This window comes from Leopardus geoffroyi, chromosome C1 (assembly GCF_018350155.1).
Source record: "Leopardus geoffroyi isolate Oge1 chromosome C1, O.geoffroyi_Oge1_pat1.0, whole genome shotgun sequence".
Classification (NCBI taxonomy): Eukaryota; Metazoa; Chordata; class Mammalia; order Carnivora; family Felidae; genus Leopardus; species Leopardus geoffroyi.
Genome location: NC_059328.1, coordinates 76,980,520 through 77,002,348, shown reverse-complemented (window position 1 = coordinate 77,002,348; position 21,829 = coordinate 76,980,520). Strand labels below are relative to the sequence as shown.

General features: G+C 41.1%; 1 long non-coding RNA gene across 1 annotated transcript in view; it reads left to right on the top strand.

Moving 5' to 3' along the window:
• LOC123598211 overlaps positions 1 to 20,266 on the top strand; it is a 64,837-nt gene extending 44,571 nt beyond the window's left edge. The window contains exons 2-3 of the long non-coding RNA XR_006712448.1: positions 5,292 to 5,368; positions 19,832 to 20,266. This is a non-coding gene — a long non-coding RNA (uncharacterized LOC123598211). The remainder of the gene's footprint in view (positions 1 to 5,291; positions 5,369 to 19,831) is intronic.
• Positions 20,267 to 21,829: the final 1,563 nt, after the last annotated feature.

Below are 21,829 nucleotides of genomic sequence, written 5' to 3'. Positions count from 1 at the left end.
TTCAACATTACAACATCAATTAATGTAATCCTATGACATCAATAGGCTAAAGAAGAAAAAAATCACATGATCAGATGAATAGATGCAGAAAAATTATGTGCCAAAATTAAACATTCTTTTATGATAAAAACTTTCAGGAAACTAGGAGTAAAGAAGAATGTCCTCAACTGGATAAATAACACAAAAAACCTACAGCTAACATCATAATTGGTAGTGAGAAACTTGAAGGTTTCCTGTGAAGATCAGGAATAAAGCAAGGATGTCCCTTCTCATCATTCATTTTGAACATGGTACTGGAAATCCTAGCAAATGAAATAAAACAAGAAAAGGAAATAACAGATATACAGATTGAGAAAGAAGAAATAAAACTGTCTTTGTTCACAGAAGATATTATTACCTATATAGAAATTACAAAATAATTGACAAAATAAGCTCCTCCTGGAACTAATAAATGATTATAAAGTTATCATATATTATATATTATAAGGTGTCAGGATACAAAGTTAACACATGGAGGTCAATAACTTTCCTATATACTAGCAATGAACAAATCAAATTTGAAATTAAAAATACAATACTATTTACATTAGCATCCCCCAAAATGAAATATTTAGGTATTAATCTAACAAAGTATGTACAAGATCTGTATGAGGAAACTACAAGACTATTAAAAAGATATCAAAGAAAATAAATGGACAGATCTTCCATGTTCAAGGATGGGAAGATTCAATATTGTCAAGATGCCAGTTATTTTCAATTTGATCTGTAGATTCAATGCAATCCTAATAAAAATTCTAGCAGGTTATTTTGTGAATATTGACAAACTGATTCAAAAATTTATGTGGAAAGGCAAAAGATCCAGAATAACCATCACAATATTAAAGGAGAAGAACAGAATTGGAAGACTGACACTTCCCAATTTAGAGTTACTGTAAAGCTGAAGTAATCAAGACAGGATGGTACTGGTGAAATAATAGGTGAATCAATGGAACAGGATAGAGAGCCCAGAAATAGACTCACACAAATACAGTCAACTGATCTCTGGCAAAGGAGTAAAGGCAAAACAATAAAGAAAAGATAGTCATTTCAACAAATGACGCTAGAACAACTAACCATCCACATGCAAACCCCTCCCGCACACCCAAAACTGAATCTAGACACAGATCTTACCCCCGTTCACAAAAATTAACTCAAAATGGATCATAGACCTAAATGTAAAACACAAAACTATAAAATTCCTGGAAGATAACATGGGGGAAAATCTAGGTGACCTTGAATTTGGTGGTGACTTTTTATATATACCAAAATCCTGATACATAAAAGAAATAATTGATAAACTGGATTTCATTAAAATTAAAAAAATTTTTTTTGCTCTATAAAAGACAATGTCAAGAGAATGAGAAGGCAAGCTGCACACTAAGAGAAGATATTTGCAATAGACATATCTGATAAAGGATTGTTATTCAAAATATGTAAAGAATTCCTAAAATTCAACAATAAAAAAAAAAACAATTAAAAAATGGACCAAAGACCTGAACACCTCATGAAAGAAGATATATAGATGACAAATAAGTATATGAAAAGATGCTTCACATCATGTCATTATGGAAATGCAAATTAAAACAATGTGATACCACTACACACCTATTTGGCCAAAATCCAGAACACTGATAACACCAGTGCTGGTGAAGATATGGAGCAAAAGGAACTCTCACTTACTGCTGGTGGGAATGCAAAATAGTACAGCCACTTTGGAAGATAGATTGCCAGTTTCTAAAAAAAATTAAGTGTATTCTTCAACGTTTATTTATTTTTGGGACAGAGAGAGACAGAGCATGAACGGGGGAGGGGCAGAGAGAGAGGGAGACACAGAATCGGAAACAGGCTCCAGGCTCTGAGCCATCAGCCCAGAGCCTGACGCGGGGCTCGAACTCACGGACCGCGAGATCGTGACCTGGCTGAAGTCGGACGCTTAACCGACTGCGCCACCCAGGCGCCCCAAAATTAAGTGTATTCTTAACATGAGATCCAGCAAACACACTTATTAGTATTTACCCAAAGAAGTTAAAAATTTATGCCCACACTAAAACTGCTCATGGATGTTCATAGCAACTTTATTCATAATTGCCAAAACTTGGAAACAATCAAGATGTCCTTCAGTGGGTAAGTGGACAAATAAACTGTGGTATGTCCAGACAATGGAATATTATTCAGCATTAAACAGAAATGAGTTATCAAGCAATGAAAAGACACAAAGGAGACTTAAATGCATATTACCAAGTGAAGGAAGCCAATCTGAAAAGGCTATATACTGTGTGTTTCCAATAATATAATATCCTGTACAAAAAGAAAAGAAAAGAAACAATGGAGACAGTAAAAAGATCAGTGGTTGCTAGGGCTTAGGGTTTTAGGGTTAGTGGAGAAGGAAGGATGTACAGGTGAAGCACAGAGGATTTCAGGGGCAGTGAAACTACTCTATATGATGCTTTATGGTGGATACATGTCATTATGCATTTGTCAGAACTCATGTAATGCATAATACCAAGAGTGAACCCTAATATAAAAGTGGTAACAAATGTACCACCTAGTGGGAGAGGTTGATAGCGGGGGAGGCTGATAGAGGTTGATAGTGTATGTGTGGAGACAAGGAGTATATGGGAACTCTCTGTTCTTTATGATCAAATTTACTGTGAACCCAAAACTGCTCTGAAAATAAGTAACTAAAAGGAAAAAAAATAAGTAAGCCAATTAACTAAAACAAAACAAACCCAGATAAAGTACAATTCTTTAGCCTCGACAGAATGACCCTGTACCTTTAAAACCTTCCTTTCTCAGTTTTCCATCACAAACTTCTGCTCTAGCCAAAGCAGCCTATTCAAGATCCCTCAGATATTCCTGTCCTTTCCCACTATTGTCCCAGCTCACAATGTCTTCTCTCCTGCTCTCAAGCACCAAGTCCTAATCCAACCTCTGTAGAAGTGATGTCTTCAGCCTCTGAACTCCCCTGCATTTGTGCTCTTAGCATTGGCTACCCTGTGATGTTAGATACTGCATATGGTTTTTATGTATGTGTGTTAGCTGTCTAGTATGCAAGTTCTCTTAGGACAATGACCTTGCTTTTTTTGTTGTTTATTTTTATTTGAGAGAGAGAGAGAGAGAGAGAGAGAGCGAGTGCAAGTGGGGAAGGGGCAGAGAGAGAGGGAGACAGAATCCCAAGCAGGCTCTGTGCTGTCAGCACAGAGCCCAGTGCAGGGCTTGAACTCAAGAACCATGAGATCATGACCTGAGCCAAAATCAAGAGTAGGATGCTTAACTGACTGAGCCATCCAGGTGCCCCAAGAATCTTGTGTTATGATTTGTGGTATCTCCCTCAGACCTGCTTGTATTTTATTCAAGAATTAAATCAAAGTATCAAAATTTCCATTAACATTTCAGAATAAGTGACCACAAAACTTTCACATTGGGAAACACATCTCACAGTCTCTCTGTCACAGTATAACTGGTGGAAATCATTCTAAAGCAGCAGTGAGAGTCACCTTCTGATCTCCAAGGAGCTGGACTCCCAGGAATTATTACTCCTCTCTTAGTGGTGAAGGTCTCAGGCCTCTCCATGTTAGGGAGTGACTTTAGTCTAAAAAACACTACATGGCTGTTACCAGAGGGGCCAGCTTGGTCGACACTCAGCCCTGGGAAGAGTGAAAATGCACCCATTTCCAAGACTAATTAATGATTGGAGAGCCCTTTCCTGGGCAGGAAGCTCTCAGCTCTGTTGTCTCTCTTATTCTCTCAGAGCACTGGAGCAGTAATTCTTATCTGGGTGTAATGAGGAATGTCTCAATTTGACGGTGGTGGTGGGAGAGTATATCACAAAAGCTTCTCAGTTGACTCCATGGTCCCCCTTCCCCATTTACCCTCAACCACATCCACACTGAGAACCACCACTCTAATAATTAAACCCTTAGTACAAGGATACATCTCTCCCCCTAACTATGTATATTCCACCAGGGAAATCTGATTCTTTTTTAGTGTATTCTAATTATGCAGACATTTCAGGTAAAAGATACTTTACCTTTGCTCCAAACTATCTAAGCCATGATCTCAATCTGATCATTTTGTTTTAACAGTTCCAACCTTAAAGTATTCAACCTTCGAGTATTCAACAGTTCCACCTTGTTCTGTAGAGAAGTCTGTGTGTCCATAAAAATGTACCATGTTTCTTTGTCTGTCCTTGAGAGTCTGAATAATTATACGGGATTTTGATAGAATGTATACCGCATGTACTGTGCATGCTGGTACATGCATGCATAACATACTAATTGAATTGTTTTAAAAACACAAATATTTTGCAGGGCTACAGAAACACACACTAAATATCTAAATCTACAAACTGCTGAGAAACAGCACCTTTCCTAACAAAAGAGAGCAGCTTAATAACAGTGTTAGAAAGCTGGCAATATGTTTGTTAAAATCTTTAATTAGGGACAAGGCTTCCCAGAGGCCTCTGAAGGCAAAAGGTGTAAATGGAGGAACTGTCCCAGCCTGCGTGCTCCGTGGTGGCTCTGTTCCGAGCACAGATGGGCTGGTGAGGAAACTGTGAATGGACAAATGATAACAGACTACTCTGTAATTCCAACATCAGCTCATTAGCAATCTGTCAGAGATTTAATATGTATACTGGTGAAAAGGCAGAAATCACATGATTGTTACACAATCATGCACGTGTCTAAATGAAAGGCCATTATAAATTGATTGGCATAATGGCTGTTAATAAAATGATAATGTCACGGGAAGTACATTGGATGCTTTGTGCCCTTGTTGGAAAATGAGGATTTTGTGTGCTCTTAGGCTGTCACAGGAAGCTGAGGTAACAATGGTTTTACAATAGAAATCATTAAAAAATAAACAGCTAGGCCGGCATGGTGGGATATGTGAGGGACATGAAGCCAGACAGGTTTCCAAAGAATGAACAGTGACATTTCTCAGTTCTGTAAGACTCTGTGTCTTAAATTCCCTTGGATCACAAACCTGGTTTCCAAATGATGTTAAACTTGCTAGTTAGTGGTTCAAATAGTTGCCATTGAAAATATATTTATTCAAAAAAGAAAAATAAAATATATTTATTTAGGTTGTATGTACATATCAGGCTATAAATTTGAAATCAAGGTTTGGTCTCTGAAAGGAGAAAAAGAATGAACATTTATAGGGCACTTATTATATGCCAAGTACTTTACGTTTGTGATCTTAATTTAATTTTCACAGCAACCTAATGAGATATTTTCTCCATTTTACAGGCATAGAAGCAACTAAAAAACAAATATGTGTTTGAGCCCCAGAGAGATTATGTGGCTTCATAAAGATAGTATGGCTGGTAAGTGGAGATGATTCTATTTTAACTCAGTTAAATATGGTTCCAAAGCTTATCTTTTTTCCACCACATTATATTGCCTCTCATAATGTCATGCACCCTGGGGAGTAGCCTTTTAGGATCCTTATTACTTACTATGGATAGGCGCAAGGGCCCAAGAGATTCAGCTGGTCTTAATTTAGATAAAGCCATTCAATGTTAATGGCACAAATGGACAATGGCTTATTTAAAGTGTATGGGGGGATATTTCTGTTTCAATATTGTGACATGTCTGTACATGACGTGAGGAGTTAGATTAATGATTTATAAAATCTAGTAAAAAAAAACTCTGAAAGAGGATATATATTATATGGTACCATTTATATAAAGCTCAAAAACAGGTCAAACCAATTAAAACTGTTAGAAATCAGGATGGTGACTACCTCTGGGGAGAATACTGACCACAAACTGGAACTAGGGGATGTCTGGGATTGGGATATTCTTGTTCTGGATGCTAATTTTTACCGGCATGTTGAGTAACTTGTGATTTGAATACTTTCTTTTGTGTATTTCATACTTCAATAACACCTTCCAAAATTGAAGACAACATTTTTTTTTTTTTATAATGATTGAAATTGGATGCCTTGGTTGATTTCCATATATTTTGGCCTTGGGCAAAATTATTTTTTACACAAAGCTTATAGCAAGGGAATGTGTGTCTGCCTTTGTTCCCATGAGTGAGCGTATGTACACTTTCTTTTTTTGAAATGTTTTAAAATTTAATGTTTATTTTTGAGGGAGAGAGTGAGCATGAGGGGGGCAGGGGCAGAGAGAGGAGACACAGAATCCAGAGCAGGATCCAGGCTCTGAGCTGTCAGCACAGAGCCCAATGTGGGGCTCGAACTCACACGCTTTGAGATCGTGATCTAAACCAAAGTTGCACACTCAACTGACTGAGCCACCCAGACACCCCCTATTTATGTATTTGTTTGTTTGTTTGTTTATTCATTCTGAGAGAGAGAGAAAGTGCAAGTCAGGGAGGGGCAGAGAGAGGACAAGAGAGAAAATCCCAAGCAGATTCCACACTGGCAGCGCAGAGCCCATGGGGCTGGAACTCTCAAACCACAAGATCATGACCTGAGCTGAATCTGATGCTTAACCCACTGAGTGCCCCTTGTATGTACATTTTCTTAAGCACACTCATATCCAGGAAATGGAGAAATACCTGTATCCTTTCTTACTTTCTTCTCTCAAATTTTTGGAAACAGAATGCCAGTCAAATGTGAATTTTATACAAGTGGAGATTAGTAATGGAGCTTTCTTGGTTGGTGATCCCTTGTTGGCAGCAATCTCCTGTGCAAATGGCAGTGGCAGGCACCCTCCCCTCTCAGGAACCAGCTTCTCCAGCCAAGATACTAAGTCCACTCTTACCATGTGTTTTGCCCCATCCCTCCTCAACTCTTCTCATTGTCAGGCTCCATGAAAGAGCCAAGGGGTTGTTTGAAGAGGATTTATGCATTCCACAGACACCTGAAAGGCTGATTCTGAGGGCCCTTGGACTGACTTACCCTGTTCACCAGTGCCTCAAATGTCGTTCCTGCCTTGGAATATATTCCTGTCTTCATGACCCAACCTTTTTTATCAACAAGATAACTACAAATAAGGTATATTGTTGAAATGCTGCATGGCATAGCCTCTGCCAAAATGAAGCGTTTATTTTTAGAACTTTATCTTAAGAAAATCATCAGACAAAAGATGTATATTTGCAAAGGTGTATATTTCCTAAAGTGTAGTTGGAGAACTGTCAGCATCAATATCACTTGTAACACTCGATAAAATGTATATTCCTGGGTCTTATGCCTTTCTTCTTGATGCAGAATCTCTAGATGTGGGGACCAGCCATTCAAATATTTAAAATACCCCAGACGATTCTTAGTCACATTAAAGTTTTATATTCAGGGACATGTTTCAGTATAATTTCAAAGAGGAACAAAAGGAAGGGATCTGATAACATTTTTGTTTCTAAATATGTGTGTAGGTGGTGCCAGAAAATAAGGAGGGCTTGTCTCTGGATGATATCCTTATTTTTCGTTGCTTTCTTCTATATTTTCTGATTTCTTTTTGCATTGAACATATATCACCTTTTTATTCTAATAACTCAGTAAAAACTTTTTTTTAAGAAGGTATTTGATATTCTATTTCCTGGACAGGTACTCCAGTTGTATTATCCCAGTGAAATTTGTGGCTGGTTAATTCAGAAGATAACACTGACTACCTGATCCTCTTAAGATGTGAAATATCTTGAAGACATCCCTCTGTTGGTCCATAGAACACTCAATATTGCCCCTGGAGTAGAACCTTCTGAACACAGTGGTAGCTTTATGGCTTATGTTGTATATCACAGGGACTTTTACTCATTAGAACTGGTGCTTCTTTTAGAGGATAAGAATGGCGAGGAAGGCTGAGAAATGCATTCTCTGATTTTGGGAAGTGAATCTGGTACTTGAAGAAAGACTATCTGACTCTTGTATGTAGGAGATTTGCAGCAACAGAAAGAGTACTGGAGAAAGGGAGAGGTCATCAATTGCAGTTACATCTTGCTTTTTATGCTCTCTCTCAGCCTCTTACCCCTAAAAGTGTTCTTTTCATCTCCTCCTCCTCCTCTTCCTTCTTATCACTCCTCGTCCTCGTCCTCGTCCTCCTCCTCCTCCTCCTCCTTCTTCTTCTTCTTTTTCTTCAGTTTGTTCTTATAATGAAAGAGAGGCAAAAATGAGATCCACTGAAAGTCTAGTATTTTGCCTCTCAGACCACAGTCTTGAGAGTGCATTTTTCTTAATCCAATTCTGTTTCAAATGTTGTCAGGATGTACCATAATTGGTTGTGTTAAATGACACTGGAACCACATTGCTACTCACTCTGGAAGTGATATGAGCTCAGCATGCTGCTGATCAAATGCACTTCTGCATTAAAACTATTATAAGCAGAATGCCTCGATGGGATTCTTTCCTCCTAATAGTTTTCCAGGGTTTATGCTGAAAGGGTTCTGTCAATCAAGTTGAAAATCAACTTAGCACCCTGACTTGGATTAATGAAATGTAGCAGCCACGATCTCAGCAGAGAGGCCACTGTTCCTTGGTTCCAGCATTATCCAGCCACACTAAGATGCCTCATTATAACTGATACTCACTGATAATACACTTTTTTTAAACGCAGAGAATATCTCCAAAAAGACTTCATTGCCTTACATACAACCTGCTAGAAGAGAGACCCGTGTCAAAGACAGAGAGCTGAGAGGAAGTAGGACATGCTAAATGTGCTTTCACAAGTACCCTGGAGGCAGACTTGGTGCAGACTCTGACTTCCTTGGGTGGCTTGGAGTCAGGATAATGCACTAAGAATCGATACAGAAATAGAGATATGGCCCAGAATAGATTGTTGTGAAAAGGGTTCTGATAGCATTGCCACCAATAATGGGAATATGAGAATTCCAAATGAAAAAATTATTTTCCTAAGGAAAACAAGATGTCACAATGCAGAAAGGCTATGACAACTGATATGCCAGTTGACCAGGTGAAAGAGAAAAAAGCTTCTTGAATCACTAAGGCACTGCCTGGCTGTGTAGTCCCCATATCACCGAGTCTCAGTTCTTCTATAACTAAGACTTACGATTCCAGTTCTCCTCAAACAGAAATATTATTCTTCTGGTTTCCTGGACAGAGGCACCCACACTAAAATAATCCATGTTAAAAGAAAATTACAAGGTCAAAGTACTGGTGAAAACCTTGATAGATTTCATACTAATTCTACTTTCCAGAAAGTTTCTGCCAGCTGCCCCTGAAGAGAAAGATGGAATAAACCAGCAAAGCCTGGGGTGAGGTGCAAGAATTCCCAGCATGGTAGAATACCATGAAGGTGTACAACAAAGTAAGAAACTGAGGAAGGAACAGTATTAATTATACTTCAATATTGTTTATTTGAGGGTCTCTCTTCAGAGGCAACTGGGGTGATTTCACAGGAAGGGAGAAAAAAACAGGTTTTCATGGGTGGTAGAGCTATTGTTAGTAAAGTTTTAATGAGGCACTCTGGGCATGGTCTTCTTAGCACAACCAAAATGGCCCTGGAGGCTGTGGGGTCACATGACATTAATATGGGGGGAATACTTGACTTCATTCTGTTTGCCTCACATTCCTTTCCAAACATTAATTGCCTGAGTTTCTCTGTTCAAGTGAAAAGAATAAGCATACGCAATTTTTTCACTTGATTGTTGTATTACATTTGTCTATATTTCTTCTAGATGCATTTGTGTTCAGGTTATATATTCCAGCACATGTCCCCTCAGGTATAGGTGAGGAACAGGGCCTCTTACATTCTCAGTAGGCCAAATTATGGTGTATATTGAGGACATGTGCTGCGCCTTGTACTAAGCTCTTTAAAATTTTTTTTATGTTTTCATTTTATTTTTGAGAGAGAGAGAGAGAGAGAGAGAGAGACAGAGTGTGAGTGGGGGAGGAACATAGAGAGAGGGAGACACGGATCTGAAGCAGGCTCCAGGCTGAGCTGTCGCCCAGAGCCTGATGTGGGACTTGAACTCACGGACCAGATCACAAGATCATCACCTGAGCTGAAGTCAGACGCTTAACTGGCAGAGCCACCCAGGCACCCCTAAGCTGTTTTCTAAACCTTATATCCACCTGATCCCCTTACAACCCTCTGAAGTTGGTAATGTTCATTTTATTCCCAATTTACAGGAGATTGGGAAGGTGAAAGGTTGAGTAACTTCGCTCAAAATCATCCAGCTAGCAAGTGGATTCTAACCGGGCTTGTCTGTCTACAAAGTACTATTCCTCCCTGCAGTGTTCTCTACCTTCTGGGATGACGATGCTCCATGCTTGAGCTCCTCCTGATGTGAATTCTTAGTGTCCTATGTTTGTTTGGAAAGGGTGCTCTGTTTCTATCCCTCCAACAAGCCCTGGGTTACTTTTTGAGCCAGAACCTGCTTTGAGAAATTGTTGCCACTAAAGAGGAAACAGCCTGTTCAGGAAAGAGCTCTAGCTTTATGGTCAGAGTGATCTGGCTTTCAATCTTGGCTCTTATACTTGTTAGCTGTGTGACCTTGGCCGGGTAACTTAACCTCTCTGAACTTCAACTACCAAGCCCTCTACACAGAAAAGGCTAAAACGTTATTAGGGGTATAAAATCTCTAGATTATATTCAGGCTCTGTGCTTCTAGAAAGGTGGTATCTCTAGGGGCTGGGAAGTGAGAATACAAGGAGGATAAAGGATCTAAAGAAGAAAAAGAGGACTGAAGCAGAAACTTGAGCATTGCTTCTTCTCATTTTGTTTTCTTTATAATTTTAAAAAATAATCATTACACATTAATAGAAAGTGGGTCTCAGGGTACAAGTGACACCCTCAGTTGGAAACTAGAGATGATCATCTGTTAATCTTCCAATAGCCCAGTCTGGCAAGATTAGTAGTCCTGCAATACAGTTGAGGAAACTACGGCTTAGAAAAGTTGAGTAACTTGCCCAATATCACACAGCTTGAGTGGGATTTAAAACCTAGGACCATCTAGCACCAAATGCTGTCCTCTTCCCATGACACCCTTCTCAACCCATGTAACACTGAGTTCTAGGCATGTCATGTTGCAGGGTCCACTTCTCCTCTGCGTTCCCCAGCTTCCAGGCAGCTGGGCCCACTGAGCAATCTACCCACTGTACTACATAGAGCAGTGGGGCCAGAGGCAATGTTCCCTGAAAAGTAACGCAGAAAATTTGATACTGGAAGGTCACTGAAGGTAAAACCACTTGAAATGGATTTCCCAAATTTCATTGTAGTTAAAAAACAAAAACAAACAACAACAACAACAAAAAGGACTAGGACCTTATCTTGGTAATGAAACTAAAACTACAGTGAAATGAAATTAAAATGGTCTGCTGCCCTTGGTTTCCTCTTCCTGTGCTCTGCCCTCATATGGGGACACTTTGCTTCAATGAGCTCCAGTGGGAAAGCACCATGCTTTTAGCTCCATGCCTGACACGTGGGCACTGAATACATACTGGAATCCCATAATTCAGCTAGGCCTGCAGGTCCCTGACTGGGAATGGCCTCACTCTCCTTGAACCCTGGGTCTTGGCTACTGACCAGAAGCTGTTCTATCTGTACTTCCCTGTCTCCATGTCCTCCAGTTCGTTGATTTTTGGTTCAACCTTCCCCCTCATATTATCTGTGTCACGGCTGAACGTTCAGGTGAATCCAGTCAGAGATCTTTCTTGAACACCTTGGAACGAATGCCTGAAGATCCTAGAACAATTTCACATTAAAAATCCCTTTGATTAAGCAAATGTATATTGCGGATTGGGCTCTGGGCCTCTAAGGGTCCAGCCTAGGCTAGATGCTGGTGATAATGTGGTGAAAAGCCAGGTGCAGTCCTGCTTCATTTGTTACCTTTCAATTCCCACCTGCCTCATTCCTGGGAGCCACCATCCCTACCCAAGGCACACCCTCTCCAGTCTTACCCTCTGCCATCTGTAGCCAATCCAGCCTTCCCTCCCACCCCGGTTGTCTTTCCAGATGCTCTGTTCCACCTGCACACAAGTGGGAATGTGTCTTCTCCCCTGGGATGACATTGTCTTAAGAACCCTGCTACTGCTTCCCAAACATCCTTCTAAAGTCCTCAGGTGAGACTTACTGTTTAGTATTTATTTATTGATTCACTCGCCAATTATATACTGTACCCTGCCTAGAAACCACATAGCATAGCATTTGAGCATGGACTCCGGAGTGAGAGTGAATTTAAATCCTGGCTCTGCCACTTACTAGCTGGGGGACCTTGGGCAAGTTGCTTTCGTTCTCTGTGCATGAGTTTACTGGTGCATAAAATGTGGGATGATATGGGGCGCCTGGGTGGCGCAGTCGGTTAAGCGTCCGACTTCAGCCAGGTCACGATCTCGCGGTCCGTGAGTTCGAGCCCCGCGTCGGGCTCTGGGCTGATGGCTCAGAGCCTGGAGCCTGTTTTGGATTCTGTGTCTCCCTCTCTCTCTGCCCCTCCCCCGTTCATGCTCTGTCTCTCTCTGTCCCAAAAATAAATAAACGTTGAAAAAAAAATTAAAAAAAAAAATGTGGGATGATAATATTACCTACTTCATAAGGATTAAGTGAGATAAGTCATGTAAAGTGCCTAGAACAGCACTCAAAGACATCCTCAGTATTACTTACTATGGCTATTGAGCACCAGCGCTGGGCTAGGAGCTAGGATGCAGTGGTGAACAGTATAGAGACAGTTAAAGAAACTAATACAACAAAGGAGGAGATTTGTAGCAGGCATAGTATCAGGTGCTAGAGTGCATGGTGGGAGGAAACTTGCTAAACACACATTGCAGGGCCTTATTGTATTTGTTTCCTGTGGCTGCTGTAACAAATTATCATAGTTCATGGCTTAAAACAACACAAATTTGTTATCTTATAGTGGTGGAAGTCAGAATTCCAAAATGGATCTCACTGTGTAAAAATCAAAGTTTCAGTAGGCTGAGTTCCATTCTGGAGGCTCCAAAGGTGAATCTGTTTTCTTGCCTTTATCCAGCTTCTAGCTCACATTCCTTGGTTAGAATTCCCCTTCCATCTTCAAAGCCAACAGTGGCTGTCAAGTCATTTTTATGATGCCTGTCTCTTTGGTTCTGACTTTACTGTCTCCTCATTTAAGGACCCTTGTGATTGCATTGGGCCCACTTTGGATAATCTATTTTAAAGTCAGCCAACTAGCAGTCTTAATTCCATCTGCAACTTTAATTCCTCCTTGCCTTGTAACATAAGATATTAACAGTTTTCAGGGATTAGGACGTGGATATCTTTGGATAGGTCCAATATTCTGCCTACCACACTTACATTCAGAGCTTTTGATTCAGTAGCTCTGTGATGGGGCCCAAGAATTTGTATTTCTAACATGTTCTCAAATGATGCTGATGCTACTGATTCAGGAGCACACTTTGAAAACCACTGATGTAGAGACTTTGGCCATTCACATCTTCATCCATTCAACAAACTTTTTGGATCTCTAAGTGTGAACCGAATATTACACCGGATGTTGGAAATAGTGCCTGCAAATTAAAAAACAAACAAACAACCCTCCCCCCTCAAAAAAAAAACCCATAATCTAGCAGAGGGGCGAACAGTTTCAGTTTGGTGTGATATATAGTCAAATAGAGCTATGTGCAAAGTGCTAAGCATTCCCAGAGAAGAGAGCAACTGACGGGGGCAAGGGTGTGCTTTATAGATGAGGTGACATTTGAGCTGGCCATTAAAAAGTAAAGAGGAGATTTCTAGGAGTTAAGGAGGGGAAGAATATGGCAGGTATTGAGAATAGCATATGAGAAACAGCACAACATATCAAGCGATGAAGAATAGTTCTATGTAGTTGGAGTGGATAGTGCATAGCAGTGGAGAAGAACTGGACCTGATACTAGAAAAATGCTGTGCTGTATTAAGCAATATAGTGGACCTGTCTAGTTGCCTCTCAGCCCACACTGTCTTTGAGAACATTCCTCTCTAGAGATCCTACTGAAGGTGTGAACCTCAGGCTGTCATGTTTTGTCTGCATGACCTTACTTGACCCATGAGCTAAGCCAATCAGATTTCCTTTCTCGAGGCACCCAGGTGACTCAGTCCATTAAGCTTCTGACTCTTGATTTCAGCTCAGGTCATGATCTGATGGTTCGTGGGATTGAGGCCCACGTTGGCTGCTTGGGATTCTCTCTTCCTCTCTCTCTGCCCCTCACCTGCTCTCTCTTGCACTTTGTCTCAAAATAAATAAATAAACATTAAAAAAAAAAAAAAAGAATGCCTGTGGGGGCAATGTGCCTTGATGAACTTGTGGGGAGTGGTGAGGAGAGGGTAGGGAGGAATCTGAAGGGGAATGGGGTAGAGTCACAGTAAGAAGCAGAGATACTAAAGGCAGCAAGAGAGGAGCCAGCAGACATGGGATATTATCCTTAGCAACTCCCCTGCTGCTTAGCTGCACTTCTTCCTTCGTGAAAGTCCTTCCTTCCTTTCTTCGTGGTTCCTTCTTCTTTTTTATTTTTATTTTATTTTTTTATTAAAAAAATTTTAATGTTTATTTTTGAGAGAGAGAGAGCAGAAGCAGGGGAGGGGCAGAGGGAGAGGGAGGCAGAGAATCTGAAGCAGGATCCATGATGACAGCAGACAGCCCAAAGTAGGGCTTGAACTCACGAACTGAGAGATCATGGCCTGAGCCAAAGTCAGACGCTTAACCAACTGAGCCACCCAGACGCCCAGTCCTTCTTTTTTAAAAACAAATACTTTCTTTTATTAGAGCAGTTTTAGGTTTACAACAAAAGTGAGAATAAGGTACAGAGATTTCCTATATACCACCTGCCCCCACACAAACAAAGCCTCTCCTTTTATCATTATCTCCCAACGTCACTCACCAGAATGGTACTTTTTTTTTTTTTTAAACCAAGGGTGAACTTTCACTGACACATCATAATCACCCAAAGTCCATCCCTTTTTCTTTAAAATAAACTTCTTTTTCTTTTAAAAAAAATTTTTTTAATGTTTATTTATTTTTGACAGAGAGAGAGAGAGAGAGAGACAGAGCCCAAGCAGGGGAAGGGCAGAGAGAGAGATGAAGACACAGAATCTGAAGCAGACTCCAGGCTCTGAGCTGTCAGCACAGAGCCCAATGTGGGGCTCGAACTCACAAGTTGTGAGATCATGACCTAAGTTGAAGTTGAATGCCTAACCGACTGAGCCACCCGGGCGCCCCTAAATTTCTTTTTCTTAAATGGCATGGAGTACTTTTTTTTTTTTTTGGCAAATGATGATCACTATCTAATACAAAGTTCACATTTGATCTTGGCAGAAATAAGCCAGTGGAAGTGTATGAGGCAAAGGAATAACACAGTTTGACTTGTGTTTCAGAAAGACCTCTGGCTGCAAAAAGGAGTCAGGGGAGCTGGTAAAAGGCTTCAGCACTGACTTGGGCGATAGAGGATGAGAGCCTGAACTCAGGGAGCAGCAGGGAGGAGGGAGTGGGTCTGAAGGAGTGCTTGGGAGATAGAATTAATAGGACTTAATATCCTGAGATGTAGGAAGCCCAGGGCAGAAAGTGTTAAGGACAGTCCTCAGTTTCTAGCCCAGTGATTTGAAAGAGTTGCAAAACTGCTAACAGAGAAAGTGAAGATAGATTCACATTTTGGAAGAAATATTAAGCTCAGTTTTAGGCACACTTAACATCTGAGGAGCCCATAGCTACATCCAGTAGGCATTGACACTTTATTCCTGGAGGTCAACAGACGAGTTAGAATAAAGATGCATGTAGCGGGGCTCCTGGGTAGCTCAGTCAGTTGAGTGTTCCCATTCTTGACTTCAGCTCAGGTCATGATCCCAGGGTCATGAGATCAAACACTGCCTCAGGCTCGCCTAGCGTGGAGCCTGCTTGAAATTCTCTCTCTCTCTCTCTCTCTCTCTCTCTCTCTCTCTCTCTCTCTCCCTTTGTCTCATTCCTCCGCTCATACTCTCTCTCTCTCTCTCTCTCTCTCATACACAAAAAAATACATATAGGTGGTAGCCACTTGACTAGATTAGATTCCAGAATGAGTTCAGCATGAGAAGGGAGAGAAAGGAAGGAAGGAAGAAAAGGAAAAGTAAGACAACCAAAACATGGGAAACACTGACATTGACTGGCCAGAGGAGGAACATGAACCAGCCAAGGAATCTGAGAAGGAGTGGTCAGAGGGGTAGAAGGAGACCCAAAAGAGAGTGAATCATAGAAGGTAAGGGAGGAGAGTCTTAGGGAGGAGAGCCTTCAGCAGGAGAGAGTGACCATATGGATCAAATTGTGCATTGGGATTAAATAAGATGAAAGCTGAAAGTAGTTCATAATATTTGATATTTGAGGCATTGTTGTTGTCTTTAAAGAGAGCAGTTTCATAAAAATGGAGATAGTGGTAATAAGATGAAGTCATTTGGGTGAGGGGTGACTGATTGGTAAGAAAGTAGGCAAAGCAAGAGACAGCTACTCTCTAGAAGTTTGGAAAAGAGATGTTTGGGCAGAAGCTTAAGGATGAAGAGAGATAAAGTACACTGCAAAACCGACCCAGTTCTTCACCCCTTCCTGACTTCACACCTTTTGTGCTGTGACTTTGCAGCTCCTCTCATTAAGAAGTAGAGTCTATTTCCTTGTTCCCGGGCTGGCCTTGTGATGTTGTGCCAGTTCAAAAGGCTTTGTGTACTTCTGCCCTCTCTCTCCCTTGAAATCCTGTGTGGCTATCATGAGAACAAACCTGTGCTAAGTTGCTGGATAAGTGATCAGTGGCCCAGGGACCCACTTCACCATAATTAATAACCTGCTAATTGCCAGGCACGTGAGTGAGATCATCCTTGACCACCTGCCGACCTACCACCTGACTGCATAACTCATGAGGATGTGCAGTCAGTATTTCAGGCCCAGCTAAAGTCAGGGGAGCCTGGCCCAGCTCAACAGAACTGCCCAGATGACTCACCAGTTTGTGAATAATAAAAATGCTTATTGTTTCAAGCCATTGTTTTGGGCTACTTTGTTACACATCAACAGCTAACTGATTCAAGAGATTATTGGGAAGTTTCCATTATCTTGCTTGGCATGGAGGAGATTTGAACATATCTGCATGTTGTGGGGAAAAGACAGGTTTAAGATTCAAGAGAAGGAATAAGTGACAGGAGAAGGGGCTGTGACCAAAAGCTCAGGTGGAGGATTAGCCTGGAAATAGGTGGAGGGCTGCCTTTGTTTTTGGGATAAGAGAAGGAAGTAGGGATATGGAGGATGATGTCCTGGACTGAAATTCTCTGCATCATTGGGGCTTCAGCCAGGCGTGAGCTAGGTGGTATCATCTCTGGACATGCTCACATTTAACATCCAACCAAAAATTAACGTCCCAAACTCATGCGTTTCCACATCTGTCAAAGCTAAAAGGGGCATCTGAGACAGACTTCCTTTTGTTTTCACTGGCGTGTCAAATGCTGCAGTGACAGCAAAAGAATAATCTTCAGTTTGTGTATAATGAGGTCTGAAATTTCCGTCTCCACACATTGATCATGAATCTTATTTCACTAGATAAACTGACAGCAGAGTCTCAGGTACTTAAACAAATTTTTGAAAAAAAAATCAACACAACCACCCACATCTCTGATTTTTTCCTGCTGTCACTTTTATGGTTCAGTTAGTTTGTCTATATGCACTCGTTTCCAGTTTTGTCTGGATTTCTCAATAGCCAAATCATTCCTTAATCCTAGACATATATTTCTCTATCTTGAAAAATGATTTTGTTGAAAGACCACTGGTTTGGGAGGCAGAAAAACTGAGTTCTAGTCTTGACTCTGCTGTTAACTAGCAAACTTATCCAGGCTAAGTCACTGAACCTGTTTCCTTATCTGAAAAACATATTCCTCCAAAAAAACTTACTGAGTACCTACCAGGTGCCAGGTACTGTTGTGAGTGCTTAGGATCCATCAGGGAAAAAAAAAACAAAGACCCCGGCCCCCAGGAGCATACATTCTGAAGTCAGACAATTAGGAACAAATGCAGTAAATGGGGTAATTGTATCATGTGATAGATAGTGAAAAGTATTATGAAAAAAATTAAAAATAAAGTTGGGGCGGGGGCAAGTTGGAGGTCAGGAGAAATGCCTGAGGAGTTACTGGAAGGAGATGAAGGAGTTACCATGAGGGTATCTGGGGGAAGAATGTTCCAGGCAAAGTCCTTGAGTATTTCCTCAGTCTCCCTTTTCCTCCACACTCCATTTCTGCATATTAACCTCAGAGGAGGTTTATAATGCATACAATCTTCAGGCCGTTCTTCCATACTCCTCCGTACATTTCTTTGAACAGCCAAAAAATAACTGTCCATTCACTTTGAACTAGCCCATTGGCATTAGGTGCAAGAGCCTCTCACCTTGTGTTTATTTTCCAGGACCTCTGTGTGGTATTTTCCTGCCATCCAAAAGCCTAACTCTGTATGTATTATGCCAAACATCACATGGACATTTCCTTCCAGCTCTGCACAGGACAGTGCAAATATACAGTGTGGGCAAAAGCCCGCAAATGTATCTTTAAAAAAAGACATGGCTCTTGATGAAGTACCTACCATTTCTGAATACCTCTTATGTGCCAGGTGCTTCGCATTCATTATTTCCCCTAATCCTCACCACACCTCCATCTCTTTTGAAAACTTACCTGTGGTCGCACGGCTAGTAAGTCTCATAGTCTTCAGCAATACTGTACAGCTTCCTTTCTTCCCAAGTACCCTTTCATCCAGCTGGAAAACCAGAAACAGGTACATGACACAACTAGAGAGTTGTTTTAAGGCATATAGCATGGTGGTGAAGAGCTTGGGCTCTCCAGTCAGACAGCCTGAGGCCAAGCTCCAATTCTGCCACGTTATAACTGTGTGATCATGGGCAAGTTACTTAAGTTTTCTGAGCCTTCCTTTCTTCATTTGTAAATATGCATAATGAGTACCCATCTCATAAGTTTGTGGGGAGGATTCAATGATATAATTCATATAAAGTGCTTAGCATAGTATCTCTTACATAATTGCTAATATAAGTTAACAATTATTCTCATATCTTGATTTTTTTTAAAAAGCACATGGATATTTTATTTAAAAAATTTTTTTAAACATCTACTTATTTTTGAGAGACAGCGTGAGCAGGAGAGGGGCAGAGAGAGAGGGAGACACAGAACCTGAAGTAGGCTCCAGGCTCTGGCTGTCAGCACAGAGCCCAACACGAGGCTCAAACCCATGAACTGCAAAATCATGACCTGGTCTGAAGTTGGACGCTTAACCGACTAAGCCACCCAGGCACTCCTAAAAGAGCATGGGTGTTTTAAAATATCTCTGGAAGGGTCAGGTACTGGCGAGCTTACTTTTCACTTTGATGATTTGTACAAGGTATACATTTAAATGTAGGACCAAAGATACTACTTATTTAAGAAAGCAACTACACAATGAGACAATTTTAAGGAAATACCATTATTATTATCATTGTAAAGAATTTGGAATAATAATTATTACTCCATAATTTATTTGGATAGATGGATTTGGAGGAGGTTTCTTGGAGATGATTTAGCGAAGCCTTGAAGCCGGTATAGCATTTTGATGACAGAATAAAGAACTGGGAGGCATTTTAAGTGAAAGATTCTTGCAAAGTAGAGCATACAAGCAGGAAAGAGTAGCCAGTGAATGCAGTTCTGTTCAGTGATAATTGTTTGGTGCTGTGACAACTAATCCAGGTGATTGTGCTTTTCAAATACCTAAAGTGGAAAAGAGAGGGTGTAAGTGAAAAATTGCCTAAACACTCCACTCCAACACAAAAATTGAGAAAGATTGCTGGTTGAGGCCAATTCCATGAGCCCTGCTGCCAGAATTATTCCGGTTCATCAATCCAAATTGAGCTGGAGGAACCTTTGACATCCCCCTCTCTCTGCCTGCAGGTCAGCTGTCTCCACTCCTGAGGTCATCACTCATCAAGAGGGGATAATCCCAAGGACAGCAGGATCTGCTTCGTCACTTGGATTTAGGAGTGAGAAACCCATCAGGCAACTAAACAGTAACAATGACCCGCCATTAAACACACTGAGAGAAGAGCATGATGAGGAGATTGTACAAGAAGAATCCCAGGGCTCTTGCTGACAACGCCTATGGAGTCACTGACCACTGTGAGCTCTGCCCATTGAACTGCAGTGAAAAATCTCCCCCTCCCCAGAGATGCTTGGATGTGGGCACAGTATCAGTTCAGTGAATGGTCTTTGCTTGGATTTAGAGTGGAAAGAATTTGTGCTGTGGGGTAAAAAGACCTGGGTCTGAACTGTTACTCTGCCACTTCTGTGTAGTATGCTTTGGCAACATTAAAAAAAAAATCTCTCTGAGCCTCGGTTTTTCTTGTCTGCAAAATGGAGCAAATACCGACACAGAGGGCTTTTAAGAGGACCAAATGCAACAGTGTTTGAAAAGCACAAGCTAGGTACTTCGCTTTATGGAAGAAGAGCAAGACGTGGGGCCAAAAAAGAAACTGGCATACACAAAAAATATTTTCTTAAAATTATTTTTTGTCCAAGGCACTCCACCTCAGAAGGTATGCTTATTTATTTACCTTAGATACCAGGAGGGAAGAGAGAGAGGATGGGGAAAGTCAGATTCTAGCTCTTACACAAGAAAATTCACTCTATAATTTTCCGACAATGTTGCTGTCCTTCCTCAAACACTGGGGCCACAGGCATCATGCCAAAGAAGTCAGCAGCCTGGAAGATATTTTAAACTGACTCTGGGACTGAACGACAGGCCATTTGCTCCATATGCCACTGACGCGTTAATCTAGGCAAGGCTGCTAGGCACCTGGGGACATCCATGCTAAAATGCCATTTAGGCGGGGTGCACCCAATACAGTGGCAGAAGTTCATCAGCGCAAACCATGAGGGCAGCCAAGAGGATAGAAGTGGCAAGGAAGAGTGAGAAGGAGGTGCAGTCTCTAAGCCTGGAAAGATTTTCTGAGTTGCAGACACTTCATTATGCTTCTAGGAGAGCTGCAGATTCCACAAAACATCAAAACTGGGTATTTACAGTCTGGACAAATGAGTATCTGCTACTTTTGCACCCATTATACCACGTGGCCGCCAACCCCATGACCCTTCTATCCACTGGCAAATACTGGGCGATGCTCTAGTCTACTAGAATGACCTCCTTTATCCCTGCAGTTTCGTCATAAAAAGCAAGTGGCTGCTGAGCGACTATAGTAGATGCCCCAGTGTCAGACTTCCCAGGATCCAATTTGGTGGGAGGACTCTGGGCCTTTGGTCTCCTTCTCCCTTTTGCCCAGCCCTGTTTCTTGGTTACTCTGAGCAGTAATGAGCTTCTCTACCCCAGCATGAGGACAGGCTCACAGCTAGCACATGAAAAAGGCTGAGCTCGTGTGGGGCAACTACTCTATTTCATGGGCAGATCACACATCTGTTTTTTCCCTTCTTCTGCAATGCAACTACACTAATGATTTTTTTTTTTTTTTAAGTAGGAATAAGGCAGTGCTATGGCTTTCCGAGAAAAAAAAAGTCACACAGCAGGATAACTGCAACAGACATCATAAAAGGAGCTAGAATGAAATGCCCACCCATTCTTGTCTTTGGAGCAAATGATTTCCAAGAGCAAAAGTCTCATTCTAAACTGGGGGATGTTAATAAACAAATAGAATCACTGCCCTAATTATTTTCTTTCAGGCAAATTAAACTTCTGAAAAAATCAGCTATTTCCTGTTAATGTTAGCTATTTTTCATAATCAGATGAATCTGAAAGATTATAAAAATCAGATTAGGCCACCAAAGAATGTGAGAGTTCTCCCAGAGTTCTCTGTAGCGAATAGCTCAGAGTTGTCATCGTTGAGGATGGGCTCTGGGAACAGCCCATGATTCAAGTCCAGAGCTCTGTCCCTTATTCATTAA